This window comes from Aythya marila (assembly GCF_965140915.1).
Source record: "Aythya marila genome assembly, chromosome: W".
In the NCBI taxonomy this organism is placed as follows: Eukaryota; Metazoa; Chordata; class Aves; order Anseriformes; family Anatidae; genus Aythya; species Aythya marila.
This window is the reverse complement of record NC_139081.1, coordinates 3,406,126-3,422,883: the sequence shown is the minus strand read 5'-3', so window position 1 is coordinate 3,422,883 and position 16,758 is coordinate 3,406,126. Positions and strand designations below refer to the sequence as shown.

At 42.4% G+C, this 16,758-nt stretch overlaps 1 protein-coding gene across 6 annotated transcripts in view; it reads right to left on the bottom strand.

Moving 5' to 3' along the window:
* LOC309889555 (protein FAM219A-like) overlaps window positions 1-16,758 on the bottom strand; it is a gene marked incomplete at its 5' end in the record, with an annotated part of 126,723 nt that overhangs the window by 26,910 nt on the left and 83,055 nt on the right. The window lies entirely within an intron of this gene.

The window sequence follows — 16,758 nt, the reverse complement described above, 5'->3', positions numbered from 1 at the left end:
TGCTTTGGATATGCCCGATAGGTGGAGAGATCCCCCGTGCATCCAGCGCTGCAATAAAGAATATACCACTTAAAGGAATTTCGGCTTCGATCTTTGAATCACCCCACATGGCTCTTTAAGGCCTCAGAGATTGCTCGCCAGGTGCCGAGCAAACCCACTGCAACCTCGTCGTTTTTAGTTGCAGAGTCCCACACCTTGACCGCAGTTTGGTCCCATATTTCAGGATCATAAACTGTCTGATTGTTAAAAAGGAGAATAAGCTGTAAGGTTACCAGGACAGTCTTTGTTCCTAAGGACGTATGATTCCCCATAATGCACAACTGCTTACCAGCGAGGGGCAGTTGTGTGCACAGGTCCGCTTCTCTCCAGCTCCAGCGTGCCTATTTCCAGCGACTTTCAGTATGAGCTTCTTTGAGCAGTTTGCTGAGTCTGTCCGAACCTATCTTCATGAGGTAATGAAAGTGCCTGTTCCCATCCTGGTCTCCATTCTGCCAGCCTGTTCTTCTTCACTTCTTTTTTCCTGCTTCTTTATTGATGATGTAACTTCATCGTGTTGCCTTCCTTTTTTCTTTTTTTTTTTTTTTATCTTGAGGGCAGGCTCCCCTCTTATACCCTTCTCTCCACAGCAGTCCTTTTCAAAACAACTTTTCATTGGTCAAACAACTTTGAATGTAACAACAACAGCAAACACCCAGAAACTTCCATGCCTTAATCCTGCTGGAGAACAAGAGACCAGCTGGAGAACAAGAAACCCTGAGACTGCATGGAGTCTCCTGAATCACCCTTCTTTGCTCCCTCTAAACTCTTTTATATTCCTGATGGCCTCATCATTAAGAGTCTAATGTTATCTCAACCACAGGGCTTTCCAACCCCCATGGCCACATTCCCACATCTCCCCCTTCTTTATTAATATCAACCATTTTCTCGACATGAATTACCACTCCATATATAACACTGAGCACACAGGAGGACAGGTAAATGGCTGCTCCAGTCCCGACCAAAGCTAGAATCCATTCACACCACAAGCGTTTCCAAAATTGGCTTTATGTTCCAATAGCATGCCCCTGTACACTAGACGCATTGTCCCAGCCCCAAAGCTCATTTATCTGACCTTCACGTGATTATAGGAAAGAATGACTTCTCTGTTTATATCCATTATTGGGCTCTGACATGAAGGAGAGCTGGGTATCCAGTGCAACTAGCTATCTAGCAAATGAAACCTTATAGCTGTAAATATTAGGGAAATAATTTACTGTTTTGAATTGATTAAGGAGGTATTGGGGAGGCATTGGGGAGGCATTGGGGAGGCAAGGACAATCCCCAGACATGGACTGTATATCTCGAAACAAGACACTGAAACTCATGATAAGGAAGCGGCAGACGGACAGAGAAACAAACGTAAGGACTATAAATCTCAAAACTGGACATTGGAATTCATTATAAAGATACAACAAACGGAAGAATTGGCAACAACCAGCTCTCGCAATTAAGAAACCTGCCAATTCAGCAGATTCCTGACCAAAGGTGAAAAGTACACTGTGAGGAAGACTCGGGGTCTTCCTCCCAGAGACCCCTGCCCATGTCCCAAAGACCCCTGCCCACAATTCTTGGAAGGCTCTACGCAGGCGCAAGGTGCCAAAAGGCTAATTAGCATGAGAAGCGAGGGAAGGCGGGGATAGGTAATGCATATGTATAGGTGCTTGTAGAATATTGATAGATTGATTGTATAAATTCAAGACTGCTTTTTGCTTTGGGTATGCACGATTGGTGGAGAGATCCCCCGTGCATCCAGTGCTGCAATAAAGAATATACCACTTAAAGGAATTTCGGCTTCGATCTTTGAATCAATCTGGCACCCCAGATGGGACGACCTCTCTGCCGGACCGCAGGACCCGCTGGGGACAGGACTCCCTAGGGTACCCCCGGGATTTCCCGGAGGGACTCCTCGACTCACCGGATCACTGCGGAGGCAGACAAGGACCCCATCATTGTAAGTGAGTATATTCTTTATTCTGGTTTGGTTTTCTGGTAGACCGGTCATCTGGGACTGTCCAGTAAGTCGGAAGGTGACTTCTGCAGGACAGTATTTGGTATATACTTTGTGGTTAGTACCACAAGTATATCTGGGGACCTTGGGGTCCATCTGTATCTGGAACTGTCTGTAAGTCAGAAGGTGATCTTCTGCGAGGCAGTGTTTGGTATATACTTTGTGGTAAGCACCATAAGTATATTTGGGGACCTTAAGGAAAGAGCTCGCTTTAAGGTCCATCTGGAATTGTGTTGTCTATTTCGGTTTTCTGACTCATGGAGCATGGTATTTAACTCTGGTTATTGTTACTGCGATTTTGGCTATTTTCCTGGTGGTAATAGTAGGTTCATGGCATTGTTGTAAGAAAGATATCGTTACGGTGTTACACAGTTCGGTTTTCTGACTTATCGCATGTGGAATTTGACTCTGACTATTGTTATTGTGATTTTGGCAATATTGCTGGTAATAGTAGTTTTGTGACATCTCTACTGAAAGATATTGCGTGCCCGTATTTTTGTGAGTGATACATTTTGTGACACGCTTTTGTAAGTAACATGTGTATTCTGAAAGTGTAAACTGGAAACTGGGGGGGCAAACAAGCAGTGAAATTTTAAAGAAAAGTGTGTTAGGATGTGTTTTAAGTCACTGGAAGGATATTGGAGGATCTGCCGGTGGAAGTGTGAACAGGAAAACATTGATAAAATATTGTAATCAGTGGTGGCCGCTTTATAAGCTGGAATGTGGAGAAAAGTGGCCCCTAAATGGAACTTTAAACTATAATATTTTGCTACAGTTAATGTTGTTTTTTGAGAAGCAGAACAGGATGAAATGTTGTATACTGATGTTTCAGCATCTTGGTGGGAAAAGGTACGGAATTAAGTTGGCCCCTGACTGAGCCTTTGATGATGGCATTAGAGAAGTACAGGCTGGAGAAAGATAAAGGAAGTGTTAAAAGGGTTGTTGAAAGTGTTAAAGGTGTTTGAAGTTGAATGAGCAGGGAAAGAGGATGTAGGAATGTTAATAGTTCTGCCTCTGCCCGAGGCAGAGATCTTAAAATCCCGGGTGTTAGCCCTTTAGGGCAAAGGGACCACAATGGGTCTGAGAGAGTTGTCACAGAAACAGAAAAACAGTTAACTCTTAAAACAACCTGAGTTCATGTGCGAGCTCAGATTGCCGATGGGACCGCTCAGGGAACTGTGGACAATTGCATTCCCCTGACGGACCCCACTAAGACCCGAATCATCCTGAAAATTATGAACGGTTAAGTAAATACTAAAACCTGGATGAATTGGGAATTGAGAATATGCTTCCAACAAGGTCTAAAAGAAACCCCTATGGAATTTTTGGACCAACTCTGAAATGTAATGAAAATAAATAAATAAATAAATAGATAAATAAATAAATAAATAAAACAAAACGGTTTGGACCTGGCTTCGGAGGACAAATTGACTAGCCTTTTCCTAGGGTAATCGACCCCTGATTTCAACAGGAATAATGAGGACTTGGGGAATCTACCCTAGCGGATCCTCCACTTGTTATAATGAAGCTAGGGGAGGAATGGAACTGAAATTTCATATTGATATGGGGCAACATATTCAGTTCTAAATCAAGCATTAATGCCTTCACAGAATTATTATGTTAGGGTAAAAGATGTGTCGTGGTTTAACCCGGCCGGCAGCTAAACACCACACAGCCGTTCGCTCACCCTCCCCCTCCCTCTCTGGGACGGGGGAGAGAAATGGAAAGTGAAGCCCGTGAGTTGAGATAAAGACAGTTTAATAAGACAAAATAATAATAATAATAATAATAATAATAATAATAATAATAATAATAATAATAATAATAATAATAATACAATGATGATAATAGTACCACTACTAATAATGTGTACAAACAAGTGATGCACAATGCAATTGCTCACCACCCGCTGACCGATGCCCAGCCTAACCCCGAGCAGTCCGGCCCCCTCCCCCCGGCTAGCCACCCCTATGTATTGTTTAGCCTGACGTCAGATGGTATGGAATACCCCTCTGGCTGGTTTGGGTCACCTGTCCTGGGTCTGTCCCCTCCCAGCTCTTACTGCACCCCCAGCCTGCCTGTTGGCAGGACAGGGCAAAAGGATGAGATGTCCTTGGCTTGGTATAAGCACTGCTCTTTAACAATTAAAACATCGGGGTGTTATCAGCACTCTTCTCATCCTAAGCCAAAACACAGCATTGTACCAGCTACTAGGAAGAAAATTAACTCTGTTCTAACTGAAACCAGGACAAGGTGTAACTGAAAAGGCTTATTTTTGTGATCCTTTGAAGTACAAGTTAGGGAAACAATGGGGCATACACAGATTTTTATATATGCCTAGCTCCTCATGGGCACTCTTAGGTAGAGATTTATTAGAGCAAGTAGGAGCAGAAATTGTCTTTGAAAAAGGGAAAATGGAATTAAGAATAGGAGAAGAACAACTAACAAATGTGTTAAGCTTGGCACTAATACAAACTGACCCTAAAAGTGAAATACCTTTAGAGATCACAGATCAAGTATGTCCAGGAGTTTGGGCTACTGAAACCCCTGAAAGAGCTAAAAATGTGACCTTAATAATTATTAAATTAAAGCCAGGACAGAAACCCGTTAAGGTTAAGTAATATCCTTTGAGGATAGAAGATAGGAAAGGAATTAAAGAGATAATTAATAAATTTTTACAGTATGGATTATTGATTGAATGCGAATCAGAATACAATACACCCATATTGCCAATTAAAAAGGCAGATGAAAAAGCTATAGGCTAGTTCAGGATTTGAGAGCCATAAATAAAATCACTGAGGATATACATCCAGTAGTGGCAAACCCTTATACTTTGCTGACTAAATTAAAGAATAGTCAAGTCTGGTTTACCGTACTGGATTTAAAAGACGCCTTCTTCTGCCTAGGCTTAGCCACAGAAAGCCAAAACCTATTCGCCTTTGAATGGGAAAATCCCGATTCAGGCAGAAAGACGCAGCTTACGTGGACATTACTACCTCAAGGATTCAAGAATAGCCCCACTATTTTTGGAAACCAATTAGCAAGGAAACTCGAAACATGGATGCCTCCGGACACTGAAGGTGCTTTGTTACAATATGTAGATGATCTCTTAATAGCTACCGAGACTAAAGGGAGTTGTATTCAATGGACTATAAGTCGTCTTAATTTTCTGGGTTTAAATGGATATCAAGTCTCTTGACAGAAAGTCCAGCTGGCTCAACAAAGTGTGACCTATCTGGGATTTGAAATTTCGGAAGGACAACGAGAACTAGGAACTGAACATAAGGAAGTCATTTGCCAGACTCCAGAACCTCAAATGGTAAAGGAGCTACAAACCTTTTTAGGAATGACAGGTTGGTGTCGCCTTTGGATTTATAATTATGGACTATTGGTAAAGCCTCTATGTGAATTGATAAAGATTAACCAGTCAAAGTTAGTCTGGACTGGAGAAGCACAAAAAGTCTTTAAACAACTTAAACAAGAATTGATGATTATGAAATATCAAGCAATATTGGTAGAACAGGACAACGTGGAAATTGTGATAACTAATATTGTGAATCTAGCCTCTTTTCTTAGTGATGCTCCGGCACAACCTGTGATTCACGATTGTTTAGAAATTATAGAGACTGTGTATTCCAGCCGACCAGACCTTAAGGAGGAGCCCATGGAAGATGCAGAAGAAACTTGGTTCACGGATGGGAGCAGTTTTGTTATGCAAAGACAACGTAAAGCTGGATATGCTATAACAACTACTCAGCAGGTAATCGAGTCTAAGCCTTTACCCCCTGGAACATCAGCTCAAAAGGCGGAGATAGTTGCTCTCACGAGAGCATTGGAACTGGCAGCGGGAAAAAGGGTAAATATTTGGACAGATTCTAAATATACATTCGGCGTGGTACATGCTCATGGAGCAATTTGGAAAGAACATGGATTGCTGACCGCTCAGTGAAAACACAAAGTATGCTGAAGAAATTTTAAAATTGTTAGAGGCTGTAAAACAACCAGAAAAGGTAGCTATCATGCATTGTCAGGGACACCAAAAGGGGAACACCGATTTTGAAATTGGAAATCGATTGGCAGAGGCTAAGCAGGCAGCTGAAATAACTGAGGTGAAGGCATTGTCTTTGATACCAGACGGTAAAATCCAAACTATATCCAAATTATACAAAAGAAGACTTAAAATTAATTGAAGATTTGAAAGGTAAAATGAAGCCAGATGGATGAGTATATTTAAAAGATAACCACATAGTAATACCCTCTAGTTTGACATGGCCCATAGTTCTTACAGAACACAATAAAACGCATTGGGGAGCTGGCACACTGCATAAGAGCCTGAGTCAGACATTAGTGGGACGATATGATAAAACAAGTAACTCAACAATGTAGCATTTGCTTACACAATAACCCCAATACCAAGAATAGAATAAAATTTGGAATAATCGGTAAAGGAAATTATTCGGGGCAACAGTGGCAAATTGATTTTTCAGAACTCCCTAGAAAAGGGGGATATCATTATTACTGGTTCTGACTGACACATTTTCAGGAAGGCCTGAAGCCTTTCCCTGTCGAACAAACAAAGCAAGAGAAGTGGTTAAAGTCTTGTTAAATGAAATAATACCATGCTTTGGGATTCTAGTAGCAATGTCTTCTGATAGAGGTTCACATTTTTGTGCACAAGTGGTACAACAGATAAGTAAGATTCTAAAGATAGATTGGCAACTGCATACCCCTTATAGACCACAGGCAAGTGGACAGGTAGAAAAAATGAACCATTTAATTAAACAATAAATAGCTAAAATTGGATAAGAAGCTAATTTGTCATGGCCTCAATCCCTCCCTTTAGCATTACTTGGAATTAGAGTTAAACCTAGAATAAAAGGGAATTTGAGTCCCTTCAAAATCTTATATGGAAGGCCATAGCAATTTCTATTTAGTGGAGAGGACCTAACGCAGTTAGGATCAGAATATTTATATGCTTATATAACTGAACTTCAGAAACAATTAAATAAAGTACATAAATTTGTGTTAGGGACCAGGGCTAGAGGGTTGGATCAACCAATCCACCCCTTTAAGCTCGGGAATTATATATATATATAAAGACTTTTTCAGGACAACCCCTACAGGAAAAATGGAAGGAAAGTGGATGGGACCATACCAAGTATTACTGACAACACACACCGCCATTAAGATTAAGAAGCAAGCAGCTTGGATCCACAATTCAAAGGTGAAGAAGGTCCCGGCGAAGATATAGACCACCACTCCAATTGGACCAACAAAATTACGGTTTTCCAGATCCTAATGATTGCAGGGGTGCGGTTCTCGGATTCGGGGTGGGCAACTTGGGATGAGAACTTACACCTGACCTTAATACAAACAATTTCTCAAGTAACTAATAAGACGAACTGTTGGGTATGCACCCATCTGCCACAGCATGGGAATAAGGGTGTATCGTTAATCGGGATTCCGTTGCCTGCAAACTTATCTTGGACTAATTTGTGGGAAAACACATCTTGGGGTCGAAAATATTAAGAAGTTTTGGAACTAGAAGTGAGTAGCTTCATGCCGTTAGAATCCTATTATGTATGTGTACAAAGGTGTAACCCGCCTAAGGGTATAGGAAAACAGCATTGTATAAATACGGATACTACTTATGTGGGAAATCAGACATCTTGTAATTGAACAATTGATATTAGTACGACTAGCGGCTGGGCAAATTCAACCAGCTGGCCGGTTCCAGAAGGAAAAGGGTGGTATTGGCTATGCAACGATACAGCCCCTAAGGTCTTGCCTGAGAATTGGAAGGGAACTTGCACTCTTGGAGCGGTAGTCCCCAATATGACAGTACATGATGTAGTGCCTCGAGGTTACTTGAGAAATCATATGCGGAGAATCAGACGAAAAAAATTAACAATCCATTGATAGAGAGACACACCGCTTTTCATAGTTTTGTTTGATGGTTTATCCCATGGTTAGGAGTGAGTGAATTGGAAAAGGCAATAGTTAATATTTCTGCAATTATAGAGAAGTTAGAAAACAAAACTCTGGATGCTATAAAGGCTCAACAAGAAGAGATATCTAGTTTATCACAGGTAGTATTACAAAATCGGATGGCCCTAGACTTGTTACTGGCCGCTCAAGGGGGAGTCTGTACAGTAATAAACACAAGTTGTTGTGTGTATGTAGATCAGAGTGGAAGGATCTCTACCGACCTGGAAGAAATATGGAAGCAGACAAGGGTCCTACATGAGATCAGTAAAGATGATCTTTCGTGGAGTTTTAGTGAAATATGGAATAAGTTAACCTCCTGGTTGCCCAATTTTCAATGGTTGAAACAAGTGTTCATTGCTCTAATCGCATTAGTAGTATTAGGAATATTTGTGTGCATGTTGTTTAGATGCCTGCTTTGTTGTGTTACTGTAAATAATGAAAGTATCTGATGCAAAAGAATTTGCATGGGAAAAGAAAAGGGGGGATTGATTAAGGAGGTATTGGGGAGGCATTGGGGAGGCATTGGGGAGGCAAGGACAATCCCCAGACATGGACTGTATATCTCGAAACAAGACACTGAAACTCATGATAAGGAAGCGGCAGACGGACAGAGAAACAAACGTAAGGACTATAAATCTCAAAACTGGACATTGGAATTCATTATAAAGATACAACAAACGGAAGAATTGGCAACAACCAGCTCTCGCAATTAAGAAACCTGCCAATTCAGCAGATTCCTGACCAAAGGTGAAAAGTACACTGTGAGGAAGACTCGGGGTCTTCCTCCCAGAGACCCCTGCCCACGTCCCAAAGACCCCTGCCCACAATTCTTGGAAGGCTCTACGCAGGCGCAAGGTGCCAAAAGGCTAATTAGCATGAGAAGCGAGGGAAGGCGGGGATAGGTAATGCATATGTATAGGTGCTTGTAGAATATTGATAGATTGATTGTATAAATTCAAGACTGCTTTTTGCTTTGGGTATGCACGATAGGTGGAGAGATCCCCCGTGCATCCAGCGCTGCAATAAAGAATATACCACTTAAAGGAATTTCGGCTTCGATCTTTGAATCAGAATACAGCCCATTTTACCTCTTCATGGCACAGTATAATCATGAATGACCTTTGTGAAGCAGTAAGCTATATTTTACTAATGGGAGAAACTATTTAACTGCTTTACCTTTAAGCCATGTAAAGCATCTGTGGCAGCAGGGAAGCAGAAAATGGGGACTCCTGGCTCCCAGTCCTCCCCCTGCTCAGTCTCTACAGCCATCTTATGACTATGTAGCAGCAGACAGCAACTGATCTCTCTTCAGCTTTGAACATCTATCTGGGCTGATTTCAAATGCATCTGTTGTCGCAGCTCCCAGCTCACAAGGGCATTTTGTTGTGATTCAGCTAGTGCTTTTTCATTTATTAAAGATTGAGACTTTTATTCCTAATGGCTGCAAAATACTGAATATAAAGATTTCATCCATCACTGTCAAAACTGGAATGTATGAACAGCATCAGTTTTATTTAAATGTATTTTTTTCTTCTTGCACATTTACCTTCAGAAATATATTTTTTTGGTATTTTCAACTATTTTTCCAAGAATAGTTTTCCTACCAGCCAAAAGAACAAAGTTATATATCTGGGGAAGTGCTCGCAACCTGACAAGCCCAGCTAAAAAGTTTCAGTTTATAAAATGAACTCTAAAAAATATAAACCATAAATTTGAGTTACTCTCTCCCTTTACATATTTTAAAGGGACAAAGAAAATTATTTCATCCGGAAAGACTTCTGCAAATGTTCCCTCCAACATCATTTCTACTCAGATGAATACAGGTTTAAGACAAAGTCATTTGCTTGTCCTGAGTCTGTTGCACAGCACATTAGATTTTAAAAAATAATAATAAAAAAGTAGTCTATTAAATGCAGTTTAATTCTTATTGGTTATAGCCATCTTCATTTAAAGCATCACTTATGCTAAAGGCACAGCAATAATCTACCAGAGAAACAATCAATCTTAGTGCCCACATCACATTTGTTATGGTCCTGAAGTTCTGTGAAGAAGCATTGAGGTCACTGATGCATGCAGTAAGTGTAGTGTGTATTTGGGAGAGTAACAGACAGTACAAATTTGCTTAGCTGAATACTCATGGTCTTCAGTTACAGAGATCATTGTACAGTACATATTTGTATAAAAAACACTTGAACAGAGCCTGACAGAAGTAGGCTTGAACTGCATACAAACTTAATCAAGTTTCTGTGCTTGTGTGAGTCTAAAATACACACTAAATGATAGGTCTATGTTAGGGAGCGTGTGTTTTATAGCCTATATAAACTACAGATTGAATTTATTTTTAATATGTTGTAATTGGGAAAGCTTTCACTGGCTGGCGGATACCATGGGTTGGAATGACTTGTTGGGTTCCCATCCAGAAACCAAAACAAATAAGGACAGAAGTGCTAATGCCATAGGCAGCACGTGGGATTGGAAGGGACTCTCAGCTCACTGACTCCAGCATCGTGCTTAGAAAAGGCCTTTGTATTTTTCCTGTTCCCAGGACTGGACTGCAGCTGACAGTCCCAGTCGTGTTTCTGGCCTTGATTTAGCAGCAAAATGTCAAATATTTGATCCACTTTGTTTTATCATTTGCTGCACTGGGTTTCTGCAACCCTAGGTATTTCAAACAAAACTATATATTTTCTACCTAACAAAATTAAAAAGAATAAGGCAAGGGGGCTGGTTAACACACTGAGTGGATGGGTACTCCTCACTCCATCATGCTTTGAGAAATGCCTGCTCTTTTCTGAAAACAGTACCTATTGTTTTCTTCCCTGGGAAAGGGAGAGTGTTACTAACTTAGCACACCGCCCTACATATATTCTTCTTGCTAGATGAGGACTTTCAGGTATTTTTTCACTAGATGAATTTCCTGGTTACTGTGAATCTTTGTAGGAGAACAGGATACGTACAACCTCTTCCTGATATTCAGTTTGTCAGCCCGAGTCCTGTCTGTTTGGAACAGCATCAGCTCTGCTGGAGAGCCCCCCTGCACAGCAAACCCGCTCCCTTAGCCGGATTACTGACCTGATCTCTCCCTCAGTGAGATTTCCGTTGTCTGGAAATTGATAAAGAGCCTTAGAGCTCAATTAGTTATTTAATAAGTTTATGATTAACCAATCTGCTGATTAAGCTTTTGTTAATTAGGTTGGCAGGAGTTCTATTTCAGAGGGATGCTGGCCTCTAATTTAATATGCTCCCTCTTGGAGCAGGGTGGGGATGTCTGTGCGATCTCCGTGTGCGGCACACTGCCATTCTTCTTTTGCAGCAGGAGTACCTGCAAAAGCTGGATGGCATCTAGGGCTGCTCCTTGGAGCATGGTGGCCCATGGGGACAGCTCAGCACAGCAGCCTGGTCTTTGCACTGGGTGCAGCTAAAAGGCTCCCACTCCTCTCTTTTGATGTCTCACCGGGTGGCGTGGAGAGAGGCAGCTGCAGTTTATCCAGGGCAGCCACAGACCTCAGAAGTGCAGTTTCAAAAAGCCTAGCCTAGCATTTTGATATCCACATTGCTTTCCTCCAGATTTGGGTGTCTGGTCCAGCCCAACGGATGAGCTGCTTTCCTCTTCTTCCTTGCAGAGGGCTCAGAGAAAGCTCATGGCTTCTTCCCTGGATTTTATGTCCTCTTCTGAGTGCTCTGAAGGATGGGGCCAGCCAGTGCTGTGATCCCTCACATCCTTGTAGGGTGCCCCAACAGAGGGGTCAGCAGGCTGCCACCCTCCTATTCCAGCCCTGATCCTGCTTTGGCAGAGAAATCAAAGCTGGGCTTGGCAATTAGTCCCAAACTATTACAAATGATTAACCCTTTTCCTATCCTCAAGGCATCTCTTGTCTCTTTTATCAGGAATGGCTATAATGTGGCAGCATTAGTTAATAGAGTATGATGGAGGGGATGGCAGGCTGCTGTTATCAACTGTTTTACGCTGCTTAGTGTCCTCCTTTCAGGATGGGGAGGAGGGCTGAGGGTTTGGAAGCTGCCTCAAAAGACAGAGGGAAACAGGACTGGCCAGAGAAAACACAACCTCACTGAAACCCCTGAGAAAAGGGTTTGAAAGACAAGCCAAAAGGGGCCTTCTGGGCCAAAGACTGCTGGCTGCAGCTGCTTTGAGTGCTGCAGGAGGGGAAGCAGGGCTGGAGGATTAGAGATGTCTTCCCAAAACACAGAGCCTGGCAATCAGGTACGTGCACCGTTGAGCTGAGGCCTTTGTCTAAGGAGCAGCAGTTCTGGCTGCAGGCAGAGTTCAAAGGAGCTCATGCTGGAGATAACAGCAACGTACAGGTAGAGATGAGGACAGTTCTTAATATAAAACCCTGATGTCAAGCCCATCCAAAGCTGCGGTATAGCAGTGCCATCCCAATATCACTCTTTTGGCCACCCCAGTGCAGCTGTCATTCACAGCCACAGAGGTCAGGTGTTAAAGCACTGCTGGCCTGAGTGAGGTTTCACACTGCTTTCTGGGGGCTGTAAAAAGGAGTCTAGGTGAAGGGGAGGCAGGTACAAACTAGACTCTGAGTGTCAGACCCTGTGTTTCAGAGCTCCGCATGTTCCCAGTCCTCTTGCAAAGAGTCAGACTTTTCTGTCTTGCCACACCGAAAGGCCTGATGTGATCCCATCAACTGGCAAGCACATCTGCCTCCCCCTAACAGCCGGCAAGGGAGGTTTTTGCCTCTGCCTCTCAGCTGCCTGCTCTCTCCACCACAGCACTAAATGAGATTTTTCCCCAGGCTGCAGCTGCAGAGACCTTGACACCAACCCGCTCTCCTCAGTGATCCAGTGAGGCAGAAATGGTGTCAGGCTGACACTTCTACCTCCCTCCCTGATGGGCAGCTGTACTCACCGAGGGGAGGAAAAATACCAGCTTGGATTTGCTTATCAAAAGACCATTAGCTAAGGATTTTCTACAGCATTTCTAAACAAAGGATAGGAGGCAAGCAAAAGCAATATGGGAATTATTATAATTTCTGTTCTCATTGCATGCGTGGGTCAGGTTTGTGCTGGGCCATGGTGCGTGTATATTCAGCTTCACTTGGCAAATACATTCTGGTGAGCTAAAATCTCCTACTGCATATAAGCATGAGATTTATTGCTGTATAGTTACAGGTTTGGCTGCCTGACTGGAGTTGGAGCTGGGATAAAAGGAACAGAAGAATTGTAAGAGTAGAAGAAAGGAAGGAAACAGCCTGAGGGTCTCAGCAAGTGAGATTTTAGTGCAGTAGCACTATGGGACTAGAGAATGTGTATATAAGACATAGTTCCATGCCTGAGGAAATTAAGACAGAAAACAGAATGTGTGTAAGCAGTACAGGCAGCTAAAATGGTAGGTGTTTCAGTGATGTACAGCTCCTCTAGGTTCCAACTTCTGTTTGAATTATCTTTAAATAATTAAGATTTACAACAGGCTTTAACTTCTACCCACAGATTCTTAAACACAGCAAAAGTGGGTTGAAGCTAATGATGAAAAAGTAGAGTGAGGAGGGTCAGCTTTTTTTTTTCCTGACAAAAACACTGAACTCCACCAGTTGGTGTTAATTCCAGTCCTTTCAAATGACTTTATAAAAATGACCTTCAGCCAGGCGGTGCTGCCGGGTGGACAGGAAGGGGTGAAGGGGAAGGAAGGGGATTTGGCAGCGGGATGTGCAAGGAACAAAGCTACAGACTACAATCTAGAGCAGAAGATGTAAGGAGTTGTCATAAGGCATGGTGGTATTTCAGAAAGCCTTTGCAAAAACACAAGACTGTTTTGTTTTTTCTTTTTGGTATGCATTTTTTAAAGAAACTAATCTGCCTGTTCATAATCTGTTTTGAATCAAGAACACAGATTTCCGTTGCAAACCAACTGTGTGCAGGGTAAGCAGCAATTGTCTTTTATGTCTCATTATTTCCCTCTATGGAAGATTCAGCAGCTCAAAGTCACACTGCATGTCAAATTACCCCAGGGACAGAAAGTAGGAGTGATGGGAGATGGGACTGGCTGTCCTGGAGACAACTTCAGTGTGAAACTCTCTGAATGCACAAACTGGAACAGGGAAAGGAACCAGTTCCCCCAAGGCAAAAAGTTCAAGTGAGTGCAGGGAGGATAAAGCAGCCATGGTGTACATACACACCCACACCCACAACCTGTTCAATAACTCTCAAACCTAGAATCTTTCTCACACATAAGATGCTGGAAAGAGCCTGGCTTTTGCCAAGACCCAAACAGAAATAGCTGTAATGCTCAGATTTCCTGATAGTCTCTCCGCCACACTGATTCTGGCATGCGCAGTGCTCAAGGAAGATGGGGAAAAGCTGTGAGTAGAGGGAAAGGGTGACAGAAAACACTGCTTTCAACGAGCCCTTGTGGCTGCTAACAGCTGCACTTGCGAGGTGATCAGAAGGGCAACACCACGGTTCGGGGAATAAAAAGTCTTCGACTTCTCTCTGGTCAGCACCAGCAGAGATGTGGAGGAAGCCCTTGGATTGACAGCCTTGTCCTTTACAGGGATAGCACTTAAGCAAAAATTTGGGGGCACTGGGATGTGCCAATCTCTCTTCAAGAGGTTCTCTCCCTGAGCAGTGTGTGCATTTTCCGATCACCAACACATAACCCAGCAAAGCCAACTACGCAGGGAGACTCGCCCTTACTTGGTGCACGTAAGGACAAAAACTGATGAGAGCCAGAAAAACAACTCAAACTGGAATTTTTTCATCCTCTGTGTCTGTTCCCACTGCCTCCACTCCTGCCCTAAATTCCTCTAAGAAGATCAAAACAGTGTTTTTTAAGTCATCAAAATAACAGACCTCATTCTTCAGGATGAATTTTAACTTCTTCTGCTTAAAAAACGCTCCCCCCATTCTTCAGAAAAAAAATACATGAGATATAAACAGGAAAGAACACAGAATGGGAGTATTCATCCACTTTTTATTTTTTTTTCTTTTCTTTCTCTTAATCATTTGTGGCAAGCAACATGTAGGGATCTACATGTGATGGGTCATGATCTTTTCTTGCAAAGTCCTCTTAAAAACCCAAATTACAGTGGGAAAAAATCCTTCTGCCAAGTTGAGACTGAACTGCCTTTCCCAATGGCTGCTGGAGACATCAGCAATGCTAAGAATAGCCCAAACTGGTCTAAGAAGTGGAGCTGTTGTACAGCTGCATTAGCAGGTGCTTGTTTGTCATCTGTGCTGCACCTCACATGAAAACTTGCACAACCATCTTGAATTTGTTTCTGCTTCGTAATATTCCATTGCTACCCTTTGTGAATGCCCTTGTTCTGCTAGGACACAGTGAGTGCAAGAAATCAGGCTGCTTGCTGGTATTAAAAGATTACTCGACATTGAGAAACATGGATAAAATGCCAGTCAGGAGACACATCTGTAAAAGAACAAATTACCCTGTCTGTGCACTGGAGTCAGTCAGAGGTAAAAGCAAAGGAGAAAAATAATTTTAATATATTCTGAAATGTAATCACTGTACAATTGGGGAGGTTTGCTGGATTAAAGAGAAAGAATAGAGCAATAAAAAATAGAAATAAAAACATTTGTAACAGAGTGAAAATGAAGCAGCAATTGGGTTTCTCTTGTTTACCAGTGGACCTCATGTTTATGAATGAGGACTGCTCTGTGCCAGTGCACTCAAGTTACTTAAGTCAACCTCTGCAAATCCTGCTGGGTTTGTGTTGGGATCCCAAGAGAATAACGAGATAGGACTTAGAAAGGATATGACATCTGAAAAAAATAACTGGAGGTCAAACCAGGAATGGGATCATAGGAAGGTTGGAAGGCACCTCAGGAGGTTTCTAGCCCAGTGCCTTGCTCAAAACAGGATCACCAACTGGATCAGACTGGGCTGCTCAGAGCTTTATTCAGTCAGGTTTTGAAAACCTCCAAGGATGGAGGTGACACATTCTCCCTGGGAAAAGGTTTTCTGTGCTTGACTCTTCTTGTGGTGAAAAAGGTTTTCCTTAATTGCGATTAAGGTGTGAAAAGAAACAGGCTGGGAACGAAGTACCCATCAGATGCTGCAGTCAATTGATTGCCAACTTGGCCATGTTGGTATCACTCCTCACTGCCACAAAGGAAGTTTCTTACAATGTCTTTCCACTCCTTTTACAACTCTCCAGATTATCCTGTCATCCTCCATCTGATGGTCATAACCAAGTAAATGCAGACAGTTTTTCCCCCTTTATTCCTGCCCTTTCCTCTTTCTCTGCCCTACCCTGAGGCAGAGGGTACAGCCATAATGTGTTCATAACACCACTTTCTAGGAAGGTGGAAACTCCTGCATTGCTATGACAGTTTTGTTGCAGACTTGAGATTAAAGCAATCAGCATTATGACAAGTAACTATTAAGCAAGTCTAATACTTATACCAATTTTAGTTTAACACACTCTGGTCAGATCTGCCGTTATCTCAACCTTTCGGGCCCCACGTTAGGCTCCAAAAAGACTGTTGTGGTTTAACCTGGCCAGCAGCTAAACACCACAGTCGTTCGCTCACCCTCCCCCCTCCCTCTCTGGGATGGGGGAGAGAAATGGAAAGTGAAGCCCGTGAGTTGAGATAAAGACAGTTTAATAAGACAGGAAAATAATAATAACAATAATAATAATAACAATAATAATAATAACAACAATGATGATAATAGTACTACTACTAATAATGTATACAAACAAGTGATGCACAATGCAAGTGCTCACCACCTG